The sequence below is a fragment of the Apteryx rowi genome, unplaced genomic scaffold (assembly GCF_003343035.1).
Source record: "Apteryx rowi isolate R43461 unplaced genomic scaffold, aptRow1 scaffold_8, whole genome shotgun sequence".
In the NCBI taxonomy this organism is placed as follows: Eukaryota; Metazoa; Chordata; class Aves; order Apterygiformes; family Apterygidae; genus Apteryx; species Apteryx rowi.
Window position 1 is genome coordinate 7,191,102 of NW_020451093.1, and position 21,814 is coordinate 7,212,915.

Genomic DNA, 21,814 nt, shown 5'->3' on the forward strand with positions numbered 1-21,814 from the left:
GCTGCTTCTCCCAGCGGGGGGAGAACGTGATTCATGCACAAGTATTTGTGCTTTACTCCTATGTCAAAAAATAAATTAGAGGAATTGAGGTGTAGCCAGTAGGCTTGGCAATTTCTGTATGCATCCCTTAGTCACATACTTGAGAACATGGTTTTCATGGCCTCTCCAAGAGGGAATTCCCCCAAACTGAAACTGAAAGGATTCTGGCAAGTTTGCTAGGATGGCTGTTGACTTTCTGAGGGCAATTTAGGGTCTGCACACTTAGGAATGGCTTTCTCATTGACCTTAGGATGTTTCTGTGCGTTGTAATCATCAGGTGTCATCAAAGCAGTTCTCTATGGGTAATAAATTGTGTATTTTTCCTTGAGTAGTTATCAGATTAAATTGATATTTTCATCTACTATTGCCAGTTTTCTGTGCCGTTTTGTTTCTCTTGGGTTTTCTCTTGGATTTTTTATATTTCCCAATGTATGGGTTGGACTTCAAAATGTCATTTTGGAAAAATTCAGCTTTATCAAATTCTACAGCAAGCATTACAAGCACCGTATTGACCATAACGATACCCCCCCCCATGTATGTGTATGTATATATGTGTATGTATGTGTGTGTGTATATGTGTGTATATATATATATATATCAGTAATTGCCCAAGATCACCATTAAGCTTTCAAATTAGTAAATTCATTAAGATCTCATGAGGTCTTAAATATGTTTATATACTAGCTATTGTGGTCCTGTGGTCTTTTTCTCATCTCTGCCCTTCTCACAAACTTATTACTTAACTGTATTTAATACAGAGTAAAAATGATGGATAACAGAGTATTTAACAGTGACTTCAGAAAACCCTTGCAACAAAGAAGCCAGTTTTCTTACCCTTTTAAGAGGATGGATATGTTTTTCCCCAATGATATTTGGGACATTTGTTATTAAAAGAAGCTTAATAATATTTAACTTGTCTGTCTGGTCTTCACGCCATTTCCAAAAAATGGTATATATTTCTAAAACTCAGGGAAATGTGTAATGATAGTACCATGATACTTTGAAGTACCTTAAAAACAAACTTCATAAAATCTAATGGAAGCTTTCTAAAAAAAATTAACTTGATCATGGGCTAAATTTTTAGAGAATTTTTAATTTTTAGAGAATTTTTATCTCTATTTATGAATTAATAAGGTGGGTTTTTTAAGGTAATAGAACAGAGATTCAAATAGTAGGGCATTTTATAAAAATACATGCTCAGTAGTGATCCAGTGTGAATTATACTAAACTCAGCGGGAAACCATCTATTAACCTTAGCAAGAATAGAATTAAAATTCCGGAAACCGCATTCTGCATTAGGAGTCGTCTGCCAGGGGATTACTAAAATACCATCCCGATACTTTATGAATGAACTGGACAATTAGTAGTACTAATTAGCAGTGCCGTCGGTTCGAAAGCAGTACATAGAAGCAGCAAACTGCCGGCAGGTCGCTGGTGACGGAGGCGGCTAGCAGGGGACAGCGTGCGAGGGGCTAGGCAGCGAGGTGGAATTCCTTCCCGCCGGGAATTTGTCTTGGACCTTCTCAGCCTGTTCGGTTTCAGGCAGGGACAGCTGGCGTTACAGAGACTGTTCAGGTTTTTGCGAAGCGTCACGAAATTTAGCAGCTTTTAAAGCACCGAAGAGGTATTAAGTAATGAAATCTAGTACTGCGTGTGTGGTGGGTTTGGTTGTCACTTTACTGGGAGGTTGAAATCTTATGGCCAGTGTGGAAAGGATGAATATTACAGTGCCGAAGTTAGTCACAACAGCGAATAAGCAAAGAGCGAAAATCGACACGTTAAAAACATTGGCACCAAAGTCACTGGTGGTGAATAACGCTTCCTGAACGTCCTCAAGGTACTTCTTCCTCTTTCAAAGGCTTCGTGGTCAGGAAAGGACTGTGGGGCAGCCGACGGCGGGGGAGTTGGTTGGTTGGTTGGTTTGCAACTTGGCTTCCTTAAGAGTTTCTAGTTAACTCATACCTGCGCCGTAACAACTGAAGAAACATTCATAGATGCTGTTGTCCATTTACAGTGAACAAAAAAGCTGATTCTTTTCTCCGTGAACTTCAGATGTACAATGTAATATTTCAAACTTAGGTGAAAACCGATTTCTCTGCCTCCAGCTTTGGTTGCAGTCCGAGTCTGAGGAAAAGTCGTCATCTTCTTGAAGAAAGCGTCCATAGTGGAAGCCGGTCAGGCCCTGAGTCCTTTCACCGTCAACTCTGACGGCTGCGTTTGGCCTGCTCAGAAAGAACGAGAGTTGAAAAGACGCAAGAATTGCCAGTTCTGGGTAACTCTGCCAAGAATATTTAAATAAGAAATAGCACAGTTCGGAAAAGTTTACATTGTCTCCTTGTTGGAGGATCTAATTTTAAACAGTGGCACAATATCATGTCTAAAAGAAGACACCTTATCCAATGATTATGTATCATTAAGAAAAATATAAACTGTAAGTGCACGTGCCAAATTTAATTTCTTCTTTCCTTATGAGTTAGAGGCTTTGGATAAGAGATTCAGCTTAAAGTCCAGGTATCCTTTTTTCCCTGTTACTTATGCTGCTGGTGGATTTATCCATGGAACGTAGGCGAAGTGTGAACTTCTCCTTTATACAGTTTGTAAATAGCCGTCGGAGACTTTGTTCCTGCAGGTCAAATAAATTACCATGTCCAAGAGAAGTAAAAAGTCATAATCCAGGGCTACTGATCCCCACGCAAAGTTCTCTGTGGTAGTTCCCGATGTCAAGCCATGGTGCCAAAGTTGCGCACAAAATCTTTATTATCGTTTGTGGGGAAGAGAGGGAATGTGTACGCTTGCTGAGAATGGAAACAGCATCGAGATCGAAAGGAAGCTTTTTTTTGTCTAAAAAAAAGCGTTTGACTTTTAGCAAGTTTTGTTATGGATTTTTTTGTTGGTAGCGGACACCTGAGGTTGCAGTTGGGTCAGTGTGGACCCCTTGGGTGGGAAGAGGTTTGTGTTTCTCTCTTCTACTGAGAGTATTTTGTCAAATGTGTTCGCTTTGGGGTATTTTTATTTTGTATATTATGGCTTTACATTAGCCATACAAAGGGGGAAGTCCTCTCAGGAGAGTGACTTGTATTCTACCGCGAGCTGCCTATTGCACCTTTGGAATACAACTACATCTCCAATATGGGCAAACACAGAAATAAAGTCAGTTATTCTGTTACTTTAAAGTAGTAACCACTGAATAAAAAACATCTTGATTAATTCATTCTTTTGTATCTCTAACAAATGTTGTTTAAAAAGGGAGAAGGGGGCGGGGAGACAAACTGGCATTATCCACAGCTAAAAGCATTTGTTTATCATCTCAGTTCTCATCAGTTCCAGAGTTATCTCTATATTAAATTAAAGATCAGTGAAGGAGAAAAGTAGATTGCATTTCCATTGCTTATATTTTGAACTAGAAAACAGAAATGCATATACAACAGGTATGCAACAAAGCTAATGGAAATAAATCACAAGTTTTAAATATGCTGTTACAAATGAATGAAAAAAATTTAAATTATTAATTAATTTTTAGTTATGAAATCTTTTTGCAAAACCAAAATAAATTGAAATATATGATTATTTGAGAGAACCTTCAATTCTCACACCTTATAAGTATAAATCTCGAGTATTAACTGCGTCAAAATCCGAGAACAAGGAAGCAGAAAACATACTACTGTTTAATGTACAGAATACAGGCCAATGCTTGCCATAGCAACCAGCAGTTAGGTCCGATGAGTGCTGTGGTACGTGGACCTGCACTGTGCTTACCTCTTTATTACCCAAGGTTGTGCATGGCAGTGATTTTCTTTATAGTTTGGAACTGATCTATTTGTCAATTTGATTGTTTTCATTCAGTTTTTAAATCGCTGGGTGGAGACTGCATGTATGGTGTTTCTGAATGGTAACATGCACCTATGCTATCCAAACCAAGGCTTTTTATAAAATAAAAGTCTTTTCATATTTGTAAGATATATATTATCAGTACTTGTCACTTTATGAAAGTATCAGATTTGTAGGGTTTATAGGATTGCAGCTATTGACTAAATTGATGTCTCTGATTTTCTCCTTTTGCAAATTAAAAATCCATTTCTTTTTTTATGTAACTGCAGATAAAACAACTATGTAGTATCCCCCTTACATCCTCTCTATACAAAGCTACATCTACTCACATGACAGTTACCAAGTCTGTGAGAAATGTTATTATGTTATCGTCAGATATATATCATATACATAAAACAAACATGTTAGTGTGTTAGCCTTATAGCTAATCTTTAAGCTCCTCTAAAAGACCTATATTTTAATAGTGTATTTTTTAGCTTTAAATTTTTTTTTTTTGCATTGTTAGGCCCTTAAATGCATTTTTTAAGTTATTATAGTAATGTGGCTATGGTATAAAAGAATCGTACAGTTCTGAAAGGCCATACATGCATGCAAAGGTAGTCTGGGAAGGCAGAAATTTTTTTTTTTTTCTTGCTTTCCTATATCATCTGTTATGTTTTAACTTCATTTTCTCCAGATACTATGTCTAGGAACTTTTAGGATAATGTATGTCAGTTCTAATCAGTAAGAAACAGGATTATGCATTTCCAGCAGCTTTATGAAGACTTTAATCAGGTAACTCAGAACAGATTTTAAGACATACCCTAACTACTCTTAGGTATTACGGCAGTTAAAATTTAGAATTAGGATCATACATTTTGACTGTGTAGATAGCTAAACACTACTTTTATTTAAACAGTGAAATAATATACTGAAGTCTGCCTATGAAAACGGGGGAAGGAGAAGGTATTTTCAATCGTATGCTATTCTGAAATAAAATGAATGAACCAACTGATACTGCATTTCCCCAAGCACGTTAAACTGGTGTAAGGCAAATGCGCTGCTGAAAGAGCAGGTCCCGCTTTGGGTTATTCATCCCGGCATGTGTGCCGTTGCTTCCTAAGCGCATAGCCCGGCACAAGCCTTCCTCCAGCCGTGCGGATTAGGGAGCTGATCTAGGTTAAAGCTAATCCGGTAGAAATGCACAAATGGGCTCCGTGTCTGGTTCACCGAGCGGTGGAACCGGGGTGGCCTCTGCAAAGAGAGGGAGCAGCCGGGAGCAAGGGGAGGGAGGATGGAGCCCTGGCAGAGAAGGACTGGGTTATGCCACCATGTCATGGTTAAGGCTCTACGTGTTGGGCATTTCCTGCCCAAGTTCCAGAAAATGAAGAAGGAAGGGAAAATGCTGGGGTCCTCAGAGTTTTCAGGCTTTCTGCTGTGGAGCTAACAGAGCCCTGAATTAAGCCAGATCTTCTAGACTTACCAAGGTTCCAGATCTACGCTGGGAAAGCTAAAAATCTGACGATCCCTCTAGTTTGTCCAATAATAATCGTGCAAAGGTATTTTTGGCAACTATTTATGCTGATTATGGGAATAAATAAAATAAATATAGAAATAAATAAATAAATGCAAGGCCCTGCTGAAGCAGAGTTCACAATTTTCATTCACACATTCAATTCACAGAATTATCTGTAGCTGTGTTTCTTTTAGGAAAAAAAATCACTTAAGCTACTTTTCTATTTAAGCTTTTTTTGGTAAAAGTGTGAAAGCATCATTATAATGTATTTCCATGTGTGAGTATATGTAAATGATAATGGTGGGGGGTTGAGTATGCTCAGTACTATCATCACAGGGCCAAAACTGTTAAAATGCTTACAGTTCTAAAATCTGCTTTCATAAGTATCTAAGCTACTTTGCATTGCTCATGTTAATTTTTATATATTGGGGGGGTATACATATAATTATATGTAAGTAACAAGCACTGGGCATCTTTTTGATGATTTTAATTCTTTGAAGTTTTATGGTAGTTCTTCTCAAGAATATCTGAATAAAAAGGTCAGTTTTCCTTATTCTCCAAATATGTAGGCTCTATTTTTATAGTTTTAAATTCTGTGAAAATTGCAAAGCAATGGAGGATACACCCAAAGTTGAACCCTCAACTTCAGAGGCTATTCTTCTGCTTTTGTGTTTATGGTCCATGAAGAAAGAGAGGTCCTTCTAGAAGGCAGTTCAGAATACCAATTAATTTAGGTGCTTTAAATGGCACTTTGGGGTCTACCTTTCTTCACTGACTACAGAGAGATCCTCCATAAACTAACCACTTTCGCTCAATGTTTGAGTTTGTGAGTGCCCCTGTGGTTTTTGTGCAGTGAAGCAGTATGTTAGAGAAGCCACGCAGATTACATTAAGTACAGGTATTGATAACTTGTCCTTCTGCAACTCTTGTTTTAGTACGAGGTATGTTTTATTACAGGAAGAAGAGGTGTTTTCACAACAAAACAGACAAAGAATCATAAAGACTTGAAGAAACGATACTTCCCAAATTCCTTCCAGTTCAGAGACCCACCAAAGTCTGGTGGATCATCTCCACCAGTCTACCTGATCTGAGGTAAGCAAATTCTCTCTCCTTCCCACTCGTTCCCTTCCTGTCACATACAGATAGTAAATGCAGTTGTCTGAATTTTTAAATTTTCTTCTGTTTTTTCTTTCTTCTGAAGCAACGTGTTAATCAACACTGTTTACACATGGAAAGAATAATCTGAGAAATAGCCAATAGTCAAGTAGATTAGTTTAGGCACTATACAGTTAAAACATATCTGAAAAGCAAACATGAAAGAAAACTCGCTGACTGCCATTCTCTACTCATTCGTGACAGCACACAACTGAAAAGTTGGTGGGCCTGTTTCTTTTACTGGAAAGCATTTTTTGGCTTTTTTTAGTGCAGTCTTATGAAAAGTAGAGCATCCTGAATTTTAGATTCGTCAAGTACTATAATTATAAGAATATTGTGTGTATCTTAAAAAGTTAGATGGGGACAGTCTTTGGATTTTTAATCTGTTAGCACAGATTTATTATGTAATAGAAAGCTCACAAGCAAATGAGAAAGCGCACTCGCAGAAAAAACAGCTGTCTCTTCCTCCAAAAATACATTCACCATTAGATTCCTGCACCTTGGTGAGAACTCATGGGGAAGTTTATTATGGATATGTATGCAATAGAAGCATAAATGTTTTGTAGTCAGTGTATAAGTCCTATACTTACTTCTGAATGATAAAAAATCTTTTCATGCATGATGCAGTGCTAACTATTTAATAATAGCTGGGACAGTCTCTAATAATCACTATCTTACATTAAATAGCAGATTTCCAGAAGTATAAGTGCTTTTTTTCAATGTCAAGTGTTCATTTTTTAATTGAACGGGGGAAAAAAATCCTTTGAAATTTTTTACAGATGATTATTTTAGTTCTTTATCACAAAAAAGAGATAGTTCCTAATAGGCAAAGAAAAATAAGAAGGTTGGTTAAAAGGAGAGAGAGAGAAAGACTTCAGGAGGGGAACAGCAAGATTGAACCTACTGAATTTGTATTAGCTGCAAAAATTTTCTAGACTGAGATACACAGGACCATTTTGATTATCACTGGTGATTTAGGCTTAGCGTTTTATAAAACTATACTGTATGGCTGGTCACCTATGTCTGTGATGGTAATGTTTTAATGTTAGTAAGTTTGTAAACTGAAGATATATAATTAAGGTAATGTAATTGCTCTTTCAGCAGAAATTTTTACATGTTTTCATTTCCATATGCTCAATAAGACAATTTTTATCATTAGTTCATTGATACTATTGTATTTAGATATTACAGGTCAAAAAACAGGTTATATATTCAAATTTATTTTAATAATGTAGGTTTCTTGGGGCCTTCACTAGAAGCTTCTTCTACTGATGCCACTTCAGTCTTCAGTCTTGTCCATATGACCTAGTTATTTTAAGCTCGAGTATGACTTAGGTTTCATTGCTGGGCTACTTCACCATCTACTGAAATTATTTCCAGTAAATTTGTTTTACAATGTTTGCTGTGAGTAGCGTTATGTGCTTAAGGGAAGGTCTTTACAAAAATGTCTCCAATCAATACCTTTCAATGTATTTAAACATGAATAAATAATTTTATCCAAAGAATATTATTTCCATAGTGAAATTACAGTCTGAGATATATTTGTATGCAGGTTCTTTAGAGATAGGTTATACCATCTTTCCATTTGTTTTATTGCTGTAAAGGAAAGCTATGTTATGAAGCCATAGATTCTTAAGGTATTTATTTACAATTTTATGAGTAACTTAAAGATGTTTATTTTTTCAAATATTTCATACATCAGATTTATATAGAGAGGAAGAAAGTTAAAAATTCTATCATTCCTACAGTTGAAGAAATTTGTCTATTTAAATTGTGCCATTTATATGTCAGATTTTAAGCTTTAGAATTTAGAATTTCTGAGTAATGTAGAAAACATTGCCGTTTGCTTTCTTGGTAAGCTAAAAACTCGTAGCTAAGGCCCGCTCCTGAGAGCCCAACTTTGCAAGTCCTGGGGACGCTTGGCAGGAGGAAGCTCCCCGCGGCCCCAGTCTCCACCACATCTGTGTCCATACCAAGACATCGTTCTCCTTTCGCATGAAGTCTGGCTTTGTGATGAGCAACTGCAGTTTTCTTCACTGAATACCCCAAATTTTCACTGGCTAAAATGCAGTATTTTTTCTGTAGTATATTTGGATCCCTATGACTCCTTGCTTTTGTCAAGTCGCATTGCTTTGATATTAGTGTTCTGATTGTTTTATTTGTTGTAAACCCTTTCAACTAAGAGGAAGAGGCTTTATTTTAGTAATAGCAATAATATCGATTTTGTTACTTTATTATGAATGTTTTATTATTTATTTTTATTTTAATCATCTTTTTAATGTCTGTGGACTGGATGATCTGGCAACAAGAACAAGCTGTCATTTTGGCCTGCTATCTTTATCTTTAGACTTTGCGGAAGCAGAAGATTTAACAGTTTTGAACAAAGCACTCTTTAGTCTTTAAGAAGACTTTTTATCTATTTCCTGGTGTTCACGGGCATTGGTAGACTACTGATGTTAGCTGCATAGCCATCACCTATGTATCTTTTAGTAGTCTCAGTAAATAAAAACGTTCAGTTTTAAGAACTGCTAAGCCTAGTAATCTTCAGAAACATTGAATGTACAGTGCTCAAAACTGAAAGCTGTCTGGTGTCCCAGACTTCAAGAAAGCCTAAAGAGTAAGAACTTCATACAATATATATTTATGTTTTTATAGGAACACAATTTTCAAAGTGATATCGGCTAGAGAACTCTAATGAGTTAAGTTTTTTCCTTCTAAATAGTTTGCCTGTGAAAAAAAACAAGCTAGATCCATGATAGACTCTACTGGGTTGGTAAATACATCTTAAAAAAAACAGACTGTCTGGTATCTATTTTTACAATATATTGTGACCCTATTTTGCCCTTAAATTGGAAAGGTGCTGATCAACTAATAGCTCAGTTGAATTACTGGTACTAATAATAATAAATCAATAAAAGCTAAAGAGCAGGTCATTGCCGAGAAAGCAAACTTTTTTTTGCTTATGAACTTAACTGAGATATTTAAGAAATGTAGTAAATACTGTGTTTGGTATTTGCTACCAGTCTACTTTTGATGAATCCGCATATATCCTGTTTGACTAAACTGGAGGTTTTCTTACATGTTTTGTGTTCTCTGTTGGAGAGAGGAAAAGGTTTTTAACAACAGCCAAGACCCTTACTATGATGGCAAACATTTTTTAAAAGACCTGTAGATCAGAACAGATACTTTAGGCTTTCGGTAGGATCTGAAGAAACAGTGATTGGACATGTTGCATCCGTTGGAATAGAAGATTTATTCAAACAACGTAAAAACCACTATAATTCTGAATTTGTTGAAAGTGTGTTTCTAATCCCTAAGTACACTGTTATTGAGCCCACAGGCTTCAAAGTATAACACGTAAAGGCCTACATTAACTCTTCTGGATATGCCTTTAACCTAACGAGCACCAATCCATTTCACCTCTGAAAGAACTGATTAATTGACTCAGAGTCCTGCGAAGGTCGTTAGCTCCTCTCAGGGTCGCAGACACTGAAGCTGCCGCAAGCGGAGCCCAACTCGGAGCAAGCGGAGGGCCGCAGGCATGTTTTGGCGTCGTTTCTTAAGTAAATAGCTCCTCAGCAGCCCCGTGCTTTCGTTGTTGAGTGGGAGGCATTACGTAGTGCCCCTCGCTGCGGCCCTGCGCGGGGGTTCGCCCGTATCCCTGTGCTTGAGCAGTCCCCTTTGGTAGCTCGCAAACCATGCTGGTGGGACCTTCTACGTGACTGAGGCCAGTCAGGTGATTTAAAAATAAAACAAAAAAAAAAAACAAAAAAAGAGAGAAAAAGCAAGAGAAATTGCAACTGTATTTTTAAAGTATTTTCATGTAGTATTAGCTGCAATATTTTGGCTCTTTAAGGCCAAGGCTTTTTGCCTTACTAGCTGAAGGTTTTAGCATGCGTCACTACAACTACATTTGTTTGAAGATGTGACTTTGTATGCATACAGTTTTATACTAGTTCCATCCTTTTAAAAATCCATATACTTATTTTTATAGAAATCTACTCGTTCTTGCAGACAATGAAATAACCATCATAATTTAGTAAAACATACCTTTTTTTTCCATCAGTTCCAGTCAGAGCTATCCTACCCTTATTTTAAAGCAAGTATTATTGCAGTTTATACTACAAAGTAATTGGATAATGGCTTCGAAAGCAGTCAGGAAAAGTGAAATAAAATCATTTGGCTCATCCTTTAATTCGAGCAATGTTCCTGTCTCGACAGATGTAACGTGGGGTGCAGGAGTTCCACACATGAGGGGTGCAGCAAGGCCAGGACCCAGCCTCAATGGCCGTAGCCCATCACCGAGCTGTAAACAGGAGAATATCTAAAGCAAAGCTGAAAGGGCACAAAGAATTTTAAGAAACCTGAAGATCCCCAAGTCACTAGAAGCAAGACCATGAGGAGCGTTGAAGGTAAGTATTCAAAAGCAAATCAGTGAATCTTTTTAAACAGACTTAGGATTTCATTTTCATAGATCTGTGCTGTTGTAGGAAAGATTGTTGCAAAAGATATTTCAGGTGATATATTATAACATATTTGAGGCAATGTTAGAAAAGCTAATCAGAAGAACAGTAGACAGTGAAAAATTCAGCATTTAACGGTGCTGGAGTAAACAATTTAGCAATTCATATCTTTCTGTAAGATAGACAGTGCACCCATACGTGGACCTTTTTGCTAATTGAACAAGGAAGAAAAAAGCATTGTTGACCTAGATTTAACACATTCCATTGAAACAGCATATAAAGTACAGTATTTTAATGATAAGAAAATTATAATTTTGTAACAGTGTGATTCATATGAGTATTAGTCATAATTGGTAGTAATATATTTTGACATAATTAAACAATAGAACTCCACTTATTGGCATCAGAAAATACTCAGCACCCTTCTTGACCTAGATTATATTGTAGAAACTAAGTGTAGCTGGCTTGTCCTGAGATGAAGCTAGAACTTTACCGTGAAATGTAAAATCAAGTGCTCTTATTCTTATACATTTTCATATTCAAAATATAAGGTTATACCATGTCAGCAGCCAGCAGATGGAGAAAAAGAACGTCCTAGGAAGCTCAAAGAGCACACTAGGAATCTGAGCTATAAATACCAGCCTAATTCCATAGCTTTAAGATTTCTCCAAAGCTTTTTTAAATCCCTCCAGAAAAGACTGAAGAGAATCCTAATCTGATGTGCCCCAGTTGAAGAAATATGTACATTATTCTTTTTTAAATAAAATTATGTCAATCTGCAATAGGTTGTTTGGGCATCATAATGATTCAATGTAGTTGAGTACTATTGCTTCAAAATAAGGTTTTTAAACAGACTGGTATGTTTGCATTCTCATCAGGAATTTCTTCCTTGTTGGTCTTCATAAAGCAGCTTGTATTGGGAAAGGAGAAAATGGAACCTGTCTTTATGGTATTCCCACAGAATACTTGAGGTTCCCAAGTCATTTTGAATCTGTATTTTTTAGAGAGCTGCCCCTTTCAGTAGAGAGAGTTAACAGAAAAGCACTCTACTTTGGTAGGATTTTATGAAAATTTGGAAGGCACTGTGGTGTTTTCTCCTTGGCATTTGTAAATTGTACCTATGGACTCTAACACTTTCGTGGCTACGTTCAGAAGTGCTTGTTTTCCTGGCTTCCATACCTGATACTGTAAATTCTTGAAAGCAGACTTGCAGGATTTCATAACTTTCTAGTGAGGGCATTACTCCCTTTATAATCAAATTTGGCCGGTCTCGGACGTGAATAGGTCATAAGGCAAGCGTCTCTAAGAAAAGCTCTGGATTCTGAGATAAGTAAATTGCTGAGCATGTAAATGAACAGATTCTTTTCTCCATGATGTTGGATGAAAAGACACAAATACTTGTATTAATGAAGCATTGTTTAATGTTTTCTGTTGAAGATAGCAAACAACAGTAGCTAGGGAAGCCACGAGACAGAATTACCACATAATCCTGGAATGATATCATTTGGAAGGGACATTTGGAGGTCGTCTGGTGCAACCCCCTGTTCAAAGCAAGGCCAACTTTGAACAGGTTGTCCAGGGCCTTCTCCATCTGAATTTCGAATACCTCTAAGGTTGGAGATCCCACGACTTCACTGGGCCTCTGTACAAGGATATACCAAATCATCCTCACGGTGAAAATCTTTCCCTAACGTCTGTTTAAAACTTCCCATCTCGCAACTCCATGTGCTGCCTCTTGTCCTTTAATGTGAACATCCAAGAAGAGTCTGGCTCCATCGTCTCTCTACTCCGCCATTAGCTAGTTGAAAGGAGCAATGGGATCTCCCCCTTCACCTTCTCTTCTAGAGACAGCACAAACCTAGATCTCCTATCTCTCCTTCCTTAAAGACCTCTTCCCTCCTTTAAAATCTTTTTTACTTTCTGGACAGACATTTGGCTTGAAAAAAAGGTATTAAAAATAATTTTTAATAATTTCAGTAATTTTTCGGAAACTTCTGTGTTTCTTTGCATTTTCCCTCTAAAAGAGGAAGATGATTGGAGAGCTTGAAGAAAATACGCATCATAAATGTTCTTTCCTTGAGTGCTGGCAATTTTACAAGCTAGTAAGTTAGTAAAACCTCAGGTAGAATATATTTTGCAGTTTTGGACACTGCTCTTGAAAAACAGTTTTCGTTAGCTGGAAGAGGGCAAAGGAGAACAACAAACTAGTGAGAGACTTAGCGTTGAAAGAATTGTGTTTGTTTATTGTAGGAAAAAAGAATACTGGAGGATGGATGGGAGGCTTGAAAAAGATAAGAGCTTTTTATAAAAGGAATGGTGGCAGTTCCTCTGTGGATAAAAAAATACAGAAAAGTTTAATTTGCACTAAAGATAGTTTAGGATAGATGTTAGGAGAAAGCAGGCCACCTTTTTGTTTTTCCTGATACCTGACTGTAAATACAGATGAAAAACTGGGAATTTTTACCTACAGCTGTGATGAAGTCTGTGATTGAAAGTTTTTAAAACGCATAGAGAAGCAGCATCCAGAGATGGTCTTGGTAAATTTGATCTTCCTTCAGTGCCCGTGGGCTGCCTAGATTGCTCTCCTGAGGTCCCTCACCGGAGTCGCAGTGTCGGTAATTCTACCAGCTTGACTCTGGCGTTAGCCTTGTTTTACTTCCCTCAAAACTTCTTGTACTAATGGTAACATATTCCAGTTTAAGGTATTTGGTATTTAAAATCTTTACTTACTGACAGCAAGTTTCAGTACATGAAAATGAACCAAAGGCCTTTTTTTCTTGTATAAAGTGCTTTAAAAGACCTTATCTAAGCTGGAGTGAAATTCAGGTTCAATAGTCTTTGGATGCTTGCCATTGATTTCAGTGAATTCAGACTTTCATTGAGATGGTATGCATCAGTGTAACATAAGAAATAAATACATTAAAAAAGAGAAGCAGAAAGCTGTCTTACCTGTCTATACCTTGAATTCACATTTCTTATATTTTTATTCCAAAAGTTGATGGCATCTGTTCATGACACAGGTGGCCACATTTGGTTTTTGGTTTTTGGGGCTTTTTTTTTTTTGGTGGCAGGATATATTTGTGTTACTAAATGAGTGTCTTTTAAAAAGCTTTTAAAACGTTATAATTAAGAGGGAAATAGGGAAAGGCGTTACTAATTCCTGCGAACCCATGGTCTTTACTCTCAGTTTTGTTTTCTCTGCTTTGATGAGCTGGTGCAGTGCTTTTTCACTTGTCGAGCTTGAATTCCCTCTCAAGGGAATCAAACCTTTTCTTGTCCAGCTTAGAGTACGTGCGTTTTATTGCACGTGTAGTAAAATCAGGTTTTACAGTGCCTCAAGTGAGCAAAGCCACAGACACCTGACAAGACAGCGTTGAGCATCGTTCAGGGACCGTCGAGCTCTACCTTACACCTAACGATATCCCGGGAAGAGGCAATACCAGTCTTTCCTAGTGCCCAACTATTTGGGAGAGGGTGTGGAAGTCTTGAGAGATCCGTTCAGTATAAAAACACTCATTCCTGTTTTGCAGAGGAAGAAAGGGGGTATTTAAGGAGGCAAAAAAAAAGCTTTTACCTAAAGTAAAGTATGCTTAGCAGCCTGCGTATCCTTTTTTCAGAAGCACAGTAAATTGGCTTTTGTTGGTCAAAGTCCAGATAGCCAAAGTTTTTGCCTTTTAACACTTCTGTTAACTGTAGAAAAAAACTGTTTAGAAGTGGCAAAAGAATTTGCTTTTAGAAGTCTGTTGTACAAAGGTTCTTTAGACACTTATTGAAAATGCCCAGACTTCTGTGTTAAAGTGCAGGTTAGTAACCTAAAAATTTGAGAAGAAATTTCATGTTCCATCTCTGAGTCCTAACTTAAAAATATTTTTCTAAAATTGTGCTTCTGGAAACATATGCAGGGAAAGATTTTTTTTTTTTTTTTAATTAAAATCTAGACTTTTAGCATCGTTTGGATGGTGAAATAACTCCAAGGAGAGTTTCACAACCCTTGTAGTAAAATGGAGAGCAGAGTGATTTTTATCATCATAAAAACACGTATTTCATTTCCCAGGAGCCAGAAAGTAGTCTTTGGCAGTTTATTGGACAATGAAATTTGTCCTTGTATTAAGGTGTCAATGTGAATAGCTCTGACACTTGTTATGTAAAAATTCAGCCTAAAAATATGCAGAAACTAACATTTAGATACTATGCCTATTTGAGTAGATTGAATATACCTTGCTTTTTCTTGAATGTAAATCTTGGAGTAAAGGGGATTATGAGTTGGTGAGTCTTGCCAGAAGCTCTGCTGCAGCAGCCCGCGGAGAACAGGGGCAGGTTAACGAAGTTCTGAGCTCTCCCTGGGCCAGCGAGACAGCAAAGAGGTTTTGGCTCAGTAAGCACAAAATCTTGCGTATGCACAGTTGAGAACTTTATTGTCATTGTTGCTGGAATGCAGAGTAAACTTCAGTAGAGTAGGGGGTTTTTTAAGTTGTACTTTAGATTATCTTTTATATGCTTATGATGTTTTATTGAAATAAAATGTGTACAAAATATGGAGTGCAAACAGGTGTTTGTTGCAGAGTTTCAAAGTAGAAACACTGTTCAAAGAAACCTCACTGATTAAATGAGTATAAATATTAAGGACTAATTAAGAATAATTTAATATTGAAATCTTAACATAATAAGAGGACCGTATTGCTTATCTTCTGTTTCAACTGATTCTTTGTTTTTCAGCTTGGAATGAACAAGACGAACATATCCACCTTAAATCTAATGCTTAATGAGGAAAAAGGTCAGTTTTTTTTTATCCTGTATACTACTGCTAATTAGCATATTCAAAATACTGTATATTTGCATTACTTATTTCATATTTCTTACACAGCAAACCAAATACAAGGTTTAACAGGAGGCTGAGAGAGTATTTTAAATTGAGAGGTATATTCATAAAACAGTTGACTCAGACCTGTGTAAATAGAAAAAGGAAACTACATAAGAAAAGGTCAAGTATACAAGCCTTCATAGAGATTTATTTTAAAATATTAAACTTAAAATTAATGGGCTTCTTGTATATCAATAAATATTTGTCATAATTTTCATGGAGTGAAGGCATTTAAAAGGATTAAAATAACCCACTATTTTTTGTACATATCCTTAAACTTCTGAGTGCTCTTTTAGAAAAGAGAGGAAGACTCTTAATACTGACTATCTCATAAATAAAACAGTGGGGCCAAATCCTCCAAATATGCATTCAATTAGTGTATCATTGAAAGACAGTGAATAATAATCTACTAATGCTAGAAAGAGATTCATGCATCATACTGTGCAGGTTTGTAGCACGCCAGATTTCAGAGGGGCAGCCTAAGCTCTCAAGCACTTTTACTGTTATGCCAGATAATGCTGCAGAGTTTGCGTTAAGGTGTCTGAATAGCTGGGGTTTGTTATCTTATTTTTAATATCTTAAGAGTATTTTCATGAGGGAAATTGCTGAGTAGAGGTGCATATTTCAGTAAACAATGTTTAAAAAAAAAAAGACATTTGGAGAAAAAATTCCATGTGTCTAAAAATAGTATAGTCACATGACATATTACTTTGGCACAAAAGCATAATTTAGAGGCTTAATTTGCAATCCTACTATGTTTTTGACATTGTCTTACTCAGAAACTCAGTCTGAATTATTCAAATGATTTAAGTATTTCTGTGTCCTGAACTTCAGGTGTCTAATACAAAGGAAGTTTATGTAGCTTACTGAGGTCTCTGCATTTGAGATTCAGAAGCATAATTTTATTTTCACCCTTTACTGCTGTATTTTTGACATTACATAGCACAGTTAATGGAGATTTGGGGTTATCTTAACTGAGGGATAATTGTCAGGACTGCAGTTCAAAGCTGTTGATCATATTTCCAGTAACCTGATTTTTTCTCTTTTCTTTTCTTTTCTTTTTTTTTTTAACTGTGTAAGTGAAAATGAATTGAATTTTCCTGCTTTTTTTTTTGTTTCTGAAATTCATACAAGCTACATTAAAAAACTGTTATAAAATTATATTTAATAATTTGAGATTTTGGAAGACTGAAACATTGAGGGAACAACTTTCTTCTTTTCTTTATGTGCTTGGATCTACTTTGGAAGTAGTCTGAACCTTTATTATATTTGTAGCTGAATTTCTTGATGATAATCAGTGCGTTACTTCTACAGTTTTAAGTTTATGTTGGTCTGTAACTTCCTTATCACTTTTCCTGACAAACGTAATTGTCTACAGTGGTCATTTTCTAATGTATCTGTGTATTAAGTTAGCAAGAGAGAGATGGACCCCACTGTGACAAATCAGATTATTCTGTTTTGCTATCCGTTTTTGTTGCGGCAGTTGCTCTTTGAAGGTCTGAATTGTTTCTCTCTTGTAGTGCAGACTGCTTTTTTTTTTCTTCCACATTTCACGGTTGTCTTTTCTCATGATATGGTGTCTGTTTTGCTAACTTTCTAGTGCTAGACTTCTAGAGCTTGCTGTCTCTTCTAGAGCTAACAGAACGTCCACCAATTTTTAAAAAGTCAGTGTTACAACCATGAAAGGGAAGCCGCAGAGAATTAAGATAGAGGACATCTAACCTCAAAATTAACTACTTATCCCTGCTCCAAAACACTAAAATCTGGAAAGGAACTTTGTCCACAAAATAAAATACTTGAAGAGTCTTGGAGTTCTCTATGGTAAAATAGGTTTTAGAGGAGACAGAATTTCTTACCCAAAGAAAGCTTGAAGGGGACCAAACAAGAGAGTCCTTTCCGGGTGCAGAACTGGCTGCACGCACTGAACATGCATGATGTGAGGGAAGGAAGAACTGGAGAGAAGAAGCTGTTCAGAAGAAGAGTTTAAGTATGATTTGTCTTTGTTATAGAAAGTTTTATCCTTTTAAACTCATCAGATGGGAACCTCATTATGCAGTCTCTTCTCTGCTGCATAATACTTTACTTGCTGCTCTGTTTCAGAAAATAAAAAAAAATAATCGGTTTGTGTAAGATTACTGCAGCTTTATGTTTGCAGATGGAAATGAGGCTATTGAAAAGTAAATGCACGAAAGGCTTTTGGTCATTTTAAAAACAGAAAAACATCTATGTCCATTTTCACTTTCCCTAGATTGGTAGGTTGCTGGAGACAAACATTTTTCATTATACAAACTCCTCTTTAGAGTGACAAAATGGACATTTCTTCACTTCCTCTTATTAGCAGTAGGTTAGTGACATTTTATTTCATAACATTCCCTAAAAAAGGTTTGCTGATAATGGTGACATGAAATTCTGTTCGGCAGAATAACTTAGCTGTTTTGAATTGCTTGTGTTCCTACCAAATATTAGTTTTAACTTTAAAAGTAAAAAAAGCCTGATTGCTTTGTTTTGGCAGTGTAAAGTAAGTATAAGCAGCATAGGCCTGTCTCACATACACACAGTTATGACCAGTTCCCTAAAGGAAATACTCTTTCCATCTTTTTATTGGAAATGAAGACCTCAGTTGTTCCCAACTCGGGGAGTCGCACAGCTAGATGTGTTAAAAGGAATCACACTTTGAGCAAGTTTCAGATTTTGCTTCTATGCTTACACTACGTAAAGGATGTGAAAAGAGTCGCTCTCCTTTCCAGTGCAGCCATTGCCTTGGAGAGCTGTAGTGCTAGTTAGCTAAGTCTCATAAATCGAGGAAACCTCGTTGCTTTTTCTCGGTACTGGAAGTATCGCTAGGAAGGGTTACAATTTCTATTTAGCTAAAGGCGTTCTGGTCCAGCGTAGCCTAGCAGAAGAGGTTCGTATTGTGCAGTCCTAATGATCAGCCAGAATCCATGAAAATAAATCACTGCTTTTCTGTCAGAATCTTTTCCCTAGCTATCAGCGATACAGCTGAAAATTGTTTCATTGTTGTAGGTTCCTAAATAGTACGCCCTGAAGCGGCTGCTCCCATCGTCTAGTCTGGCAGCATTAGAAACCAAGTGCTGCAGGATTATGTCCATGCAGCTAAGAAATTCTCTCTGAGCCGGGGCGTATGCAGTGGGCAAAGATCATGGTGGACGTGGAGAGGGCTGGGTAAGATGGCCTTGGGGCTTGAATGAAATTGTTCGCTATTTAAGAGTGAATTCATCCAAATAGCGCTCATTTTATAGAGTGGTTAAATTGGTGTCTTCCAATCCTGAAAAGTTCAACGCCATCAAAACCAGTTTAAGTTAGGACCACATGAGCCTTGTTCCAGTACCTAACAGTGCTGTCATTTGTACAGTTCAAAATACTTTCCTACCAGAGGTAGTTGGACTGCTATAAACTGCTTCTGCACTAAAAGCAATTTAAAATGTACCATTTTAATTAAATCATTCAATACAGATCAATTTTATGGTTGTTGCAGTGTATTCTTAATACTCCTTGTTTACGAATAAGATGAAGATGTCTTTCTCAAAACAAAGACCAGAGTATATCATGTATACAGCTATGCTTTAGTCCTAGAATCCAATATAACAAAATATACATTAGGTACATAGGTTTATTTAACCACTCACATAAAAATAGCACTTCATAAATTGTTCAATACCGATCTAATTAGTGAACAGAATGCTTCTTTTCAAAATGGAAAAGCATTCCCCAAAAGTGATGGAACATGCATTTGTTTCTAATTAGATGATACAAGAGAATCCTAACTAATTGCTTTGATAGACTTAAACAGATTAATAATTAGCAAGTGATAACTAAATAAAAGCTCATTTTAACTCTGCATAGTTTGAAAATAATGCTCTTTAACAAGCTAAAAATTTGTGTTAGTTCTAAAACCCCAAGACCATGATTTGAGGGCAGTTCTATTTCTGAATGTGTATGAACTAATATCAGTAAAACACAGAATTTTCCTTTAACAATAACTGTGGGGGATGTTTTTTTGAATTTTATTAAATATAGATCATAAGTATTTCTGTGATAGAAAGTAAAGCTTGGAAGTGAGTTTGGTATTTGAATTTATACACAGTATGTTTTGTGGATGTTCTGAGTGTTTGCAAAACTTTATACCCAAAATCTGTGGTCATGCCCTCAGTAAGGGCTGAGTTTTGTGCATCAGAGAGGCAGTCTTTTGTCAAGGCCTCTGAGCAGCTTTTCTCTGTAATGCGTAGAATTGTTAAACACACTTAAACGTTCATTCTTAAAAAGTTACAAAGCATATTTTCAATATTAGAATGTCAAAATATGACTTACTGAGTTTACATCCATATTAATGAAATAAATGTTACATGGGTATCACTGTGATGGATGTAAGTCCAGATGTGGGTTCATCTATCATGTGATAGCTGTGAATCCAGACTATTATTATCTAATTTAAGTTTATTTTACTTTATACCAAGTTTTCTATTTCACCACTTAACTAAAAATTGATAAAGTAAACATTAACAGCTAAGCATTCAAAGAAGCTTTGAAAGTGGAGCATTTTAAAAAGTGAGACAACTCCATTAAAAATTGAAAACATGCTTTCAGCATATGAAAACTAGGGAGAAAATTTTCATGGGAGGAAGGTTATTTGCAGGGGGAAGTAGGGGGAAAACAGTTCAGTATAGTTTTATATAGTTCTCATGAAATATTTTTAAACATATTATAATGAAAGTGGAGTGCAAAACAAATCTAAAAGGCATGTCTTGGCACACAGAAAAAAAGAAGTAATTGATTTGGATATGGAAAGTTGTGTTACTCGTGGTGAGATAACATGAGCTGTCTGGAGTTATTATGAGATTACAGAGAAGAGGTATTTATTACATGGGTTGATGAAAATCAGGCCTTTGGATAGAATCCAGTGTGCAAAATACTTTGGATCCAGTCCAAAATCCAAATACTTTCTTAACCAATAGAATTACTTTGGTTAGAATACTTTGGTAGAGAAAGGGAAGATGGTACATCGGAAGCAACAGCGTTTGGGCAATTGAGTTGGAAGATTCTGGGCTGGCAAGAAATGTAAAGGTTTGAGTAGTCAAGCGGATGCTCCGTACGTCAGGGCATTCACAGTCATGCCGATCCCTGCTGGGATTTAAGTGTCCTTTTTCAGCCGCGGAAGGGTTGGTCAAACCTAATAGCACAGTGCCGCTGTCCTCTGCAGGTGTCTCCTCAGAACTTGCAGCTCCTTGTCCAGGCTGGCCTGCATCACCGTTTAAAACATATTGTGAAACCCGCCTGTGCCAGCTGTAGGGTGAAAAAGAGCCAGGCTCAAGCAGCTTTAAGGGACTCTCGTCCTCTTCTCCCCTGTTGCCTTCCTCAGCTCCGTTTTCCTCGCCTGAGAAGCGGGTGTTGGGGCATGCGAAGGGTGTCCCTTCTCGCGGCAGAGCTGGAAGGACTGACTCCTGTTGGAGGGAATCTCTGCCACGCTTAGCTTTTCTATGGTGTCGTGCAGTGGAATAAAATAACGGATAGCAGCTCTGGATGTGGGTTTCAGTGAAAGCTTTTGTATGACAGCATCAGTGGCAACCTCTTATTTTTGTCGTTTATGCCTAATAGATATATGCGATGGTTACAATAAGCAATTTCTGATTATTTTATTGCCTGTAATTTGTGGAAATCCACGCTGAACTGTGCTGAGGTTTACCGAACTAATCTTGCTTCCGTAAGCATTTTCATCTAAACACATAAAAACGTGACTAGTTACACACTGATGAGCTATGTACTTCTAAGAAGCTTCCAGAGAGCCTCAGCCTTTTTTCCCTGTAATTCATTGCATGCAGGCACGTTGGCGTGTCCTCGCAGAGCCCAACTTACACAAGTGCAGTAAGTTAAAAGATAAAAGGTCCAACCTGGTTAATGGGAACAGCATCGTTTGCTGTTTTCTGCTTAGGGTGTGTGTGTTGTTTGAAATATTTT

At 36.9% G+C, this 21,814-nt stretch overlaps 1 protein-coding gene across 12 annotated transcripts in view; it reads left to right on the forward strand.

Annotated features, from left to right (window-relative positions):
• The window catches only part of MBD5 (methyl-CpG binding domain protein 5), a 98,811-nt gene that overhangs the window by 25,877 nt on the left and 51,120 nt on the right, over positions 1-21,814 (forward strand). For 8 of the 12 annotated variants that reach the window (XM_026089048.1, XM_026089056.1, XM_026089051.1 and 5 more), the window contains 4 exons: positions 2,145-2,311; positions 6,320-6,454; positions 10,739-10,929; positions 15,697-15,754. The gene's annotated coding sequence lies outside the window, so the exon portion shown is untranslated. Of the gene's footprint in view, positions 1-2,118; positions 2,312-6,319; positions 6,455-10,738; positions 10,930-15,696; positions 15,755-18,865; positions 19,025-21,814 lie in introns of all 12 variants that reach the window. The other 4 variants (XM_026089050.1, XM_026089047.1, XM_026089052.1 and 1 more) reach the window with 3 other exon arrangements.